Source organism: Pelophylax lessonae (genome assembly GCF_965119305.1).
Source record: "Pelophylax lessonae genome assembly, contig: HAP1_SCAFFOLD_247, whole genome shotgun sequence".
Taxonomy (NCBI): domain Eukaryota; kingdom Metazoa; phylum Chordata; class Amphibia; order Anura; family Ranidae; genus Pelophylax; species Pelophylax lessonae.
In genome coordinates, this window is record NW_028120090.1 from 220,271 (window position 1) to 223,965 (window position 3,695).

The window sequence follows — 3,695 nt, forward strand, 5'->3', positions numbered from 1 at the left end:
GAGGAGGGACTCATATCTTCTTATTAATGGCGGACATCTGACCATAAAAGGAGAAGTTCTGAGGAGGGACTCGTATCTTCCCATTAATGGCAGTCATCTGACCATATGAGGAGGAAATCGGAGGGACTATTCCTATTATCTGACCAGGTGGGCGTTGTCTGGGTGGGGTCCGTCTTCTATCTCTGGACCCGACATTTGCCTTTCTTTCACTCTGGCAGCAGAGCTGTGTTGTGTTGTCTATAAATTGGATATTTTCTATTATTGTGTTCCCTACTGGAAGCTGGAATCTGATTGGTTGCTGTAGGTAACACAGACACTTTCTTCCTCTGAGGTTTTCTCAGTCATCCCTGAGCTCTTCATTCTGCTATTGGAGTCCCCGAGGAGAAGGTCTCAGATAGGTGGGTCAGCGGGGGATGAATTTCTGAGGCCATGGAACCTTCACCAGGAACCCTCCATGGAGCTGCAGAGTTTACTGCTCAGAACTTCCAAGGCGCTGCTTTAAGGTTTCCCGCTGGGCTCAGATGATGTTCTGGAAGGTGACCAAAGTGAAAAAACCAAGTTCATAGGCAAAAGGATGGAGATCAGACAGGCAGCATAATCTATAAAACAGGCTGGCCTTCTATCCCCAACCAGCTGTAATAAGAACCGGATTAATATCAGGATTACAGGGAGGAAGACTGAGCAAGTCATAATCGCCGAACATAGAATAATCCTCCCTGTAACCCTAACACTGACCCTGTAACCCTAACACTGACCCTGTAACCTTGACACTGACCCTGTAACCCTAACACTGAACCTCTAACACTGACCCTCTAACCCTAACACTGACCCTCTAACCCTAACACTGACCCCTAACACTGACCCTCTAACCCTAACACTGACCCTCTAACCCTAACACTGACCCTCTAGCCCTGACCCTCTAACCCTAACACTGACCCTGTAACCCTAACACTGACCCCTAACACTGACCCTGTAACCCTAACACTGAACCCCTAACACTGACCCTATAACCCTAACACTGACCCTGTAACCCTAACACTGAACCCCTAACACTGACCCTGTAACCCTAACACTGACCCTCTAACCCTAACACTGAACCACTAACACTGACCCTCTAACCCTAACACTGACCCTCTAACCCTAACACTGACCCCTAACACTGACCCTCTAACCCTAACACTGACCCTCTAACCCTGACCCTCTAACCCTAACACTGACCCTGTAACCCTAACACTGAACCCCTAACACTGACCATGTAACCCTAACACTGACCCTGTAACCCTAACACTGACCCCTAACACTGACCCTGTAACCCTAACACTGACCCTGTAACCCTAACACTGAACCCCTAACACTGACCCTGTAACCCTAACACTGAACCACTAACACTGACCCTGTAACCCTAACACTGACCCTGTAACCCTAACACTGAACCCCTAACACTGACCCTGTAACCCTAACACTGACCCTGTAACCCTAACACTGAACCCCTAACACTGACCCTGTAACCCTGACACTGACCCTGTAACCCTAACACTGACCCTGTAACCCTAACACTGACCCTCTAACCCTAACACTGACCCTGTAACCCTAACACTGAACCTCTAACACTGACCCTGTAACCCTAACACTGGCCCTGTAACCCTAACACTGACCCTCTAACCCTGACACTGACCCTCTAACCCTGACACTGACCCTCTAACCCTAACATTGACTCTCTAAATCTGACACTGACCCCGTAACCCTGACACTGACCCCATAACCCTGACACTGACCCCGTAACCCTAACACTGACCCTGTATCCCTGACCCTGTATCCCTGACACTGACCCTGTATCCATAACACTGACCCTGTAACGCTGACGCTGACCCTGTAACCCTGACACTGACCCTGTAACCCTGACACTGACCCTGTAACCCTGACCCTGTATCCCTGACACTGACCCTGTATCCCTGACACTGACCCTGTATCCATAACACTGACCCTGTAACGCTGACGCTGACCCTGTAACCCTGACACTGACCCTGTAACCCTGACACTGACCCTGCATCCCTAACATTGACCCTCAATGAAATGAACCTGACCCCTTGTTTGCATTCTCACCTCTCCTGTGCTGAGATCCTCTGTTCTAAAGAAATGTGTAAAACGTATTTGGGTGGGAAAATGATTCCAGGAAGATATAAAAGACACAATAAAGGAATATTTATTAAATCCAAACAGATCCTGAATGTGACCTAAAGTGCTAACAAGGAATAGAAAACTGATTTGTGAGATAATCCTGACCAGGTATGGAGTGCCAGAGCTGTGCCAAGTACGGTGCCATGTCATCTGCCATGTTTGATGATCCTGGCCTGACGGCGTGTCATGTGACACCAATCATCCACAGACAGCCAATGTGTTCCCGTGTGACCTCCGATATATAAAGGATTTCCTGTGAATTTGTATTTTGAGCCTTTATTATAATAAAGGGATTTGTATCGAGCGCCATTTTATTCTCTTCATTAGTTTTGATATTGTGTGAAACTGAGAGATCTGCAGATTAGCCACTAGGGGAGCTCTCAGCAGCTCAGTAATCTTACTCTGATCCCTGCTTACAAATGCTGTGATGTCAGCCACACGTGGAGTGCGTTGTTTTCAGTTGATCTGCCAATTCTTAGACTTGTATTGTGAGGAGAAGACACAAAGCAAACCATTGTGTAATGGGAGGAGCGACTCTTATTATAGAGATTTTGGGGTTTATTTACTAAAGCTAGAGAGTGTAAAATCAGTCACACTTCTGCAGAGAAACCAATCAGCTTCTAACCTCAGCTTGTTTAACTAAGCTTTGGCAATACAACCTGGAAGCTGATTGGTTTCTCTGCAGAAGTGGGACTGATTTTGCACTCTCTATCTTTAGTAAATAAACCCCATAATCTGTACACTGTGATCAATAACACACATTGGAAAGATTATTCATATCAATATATATATATATATATATATATATACACCGATCAGCCATAACATTATGACTCTCCACCTAATACTGAGTAGATCCCCCTTTCCTGACCCATTGTGGCATGGACTCCTCTTGATGTCTGAAGGTACGCTGTGATATCTGGCACCAAGCTGTGACTAGCAGATCCTTTAAATCCGGTAAGTTGGGAGGTGGAGCCTCCATGGTTCGGACTTGTCTTTCCAGCATATTTCACAGATGCTCGATTGAATGGAGATCTGAAGAATTTGGAGGCCAAGTCAACACCTCCTACTCGTCTTTTTTTTCCCTCAATCCATTCCTGAATTTATCAGACAAGGCCACCTTCTTCCATTGCTCCATGTTAAATTTATGATGTTCACGTGCCCATTGTAGGTGTATTTGGCTGTAAACATGGGTCAGCACATGCACCCTGACCGGTCTGCCGCTACGCAGCCCCACACACAAAAAACTGCGATGTTCTGCATGTTCTGACACCTTTCTATCACAGCCAGCATTACCTTTTCCATTAATGAGAGCTCCAGTAACTCTTCTATTGCGAAGAAAAATAGCTATTGCTAGGAGAATGGACTTTCTCGGCACAGTAGTATTTATAAAAAATATATATTTATTGAAAACTCATTAAAATAAATTTATACGTGTACACATATCAAAAAATGATACAAATTGATACATTGTGGTTCATTTAAAAACAGATCACAACATTGAACTCATAATTCTA

The 3,695-nt window shown here is 45.4% G+C and overlaps 1 long non-coding RNA gene across 3 annotated transcripts; it reads right to left on the reverse strand.

The window, feature by feature from the left end:
• Nucleotides 1-251: 251 nt before the first annotated feature.
• LOC309543584 lies at nt 252-2,186 on the reverse strand. Of its 3 annotated transcripts, XR_014224799.1 has the most exons (4): nt 1,846-2,186; nt 1,612-1,644; nt 1,484-1,550; nt 252-790 (listed from the first exon to the last, which is right to left on the reverse strand). It is a non-coding gene; the product is annotated as an uncharacterized lncRNA (long non-coding RNA). The 3 variants fall into 3 exon arrangements; XR_014224800.1 differs by lacking the exon at nt 1,846-2,186 and having other exon boundaries at nt 252-770; nt 1,484-1,680; XR_014224801.1 differs by lacking the exon at nt 1,846-2,186 and having other exon boundaries at nt 1,484-1,680.
• Nucleotides 2,187-3,695: the final 1,509 nt, after the last annotated feature.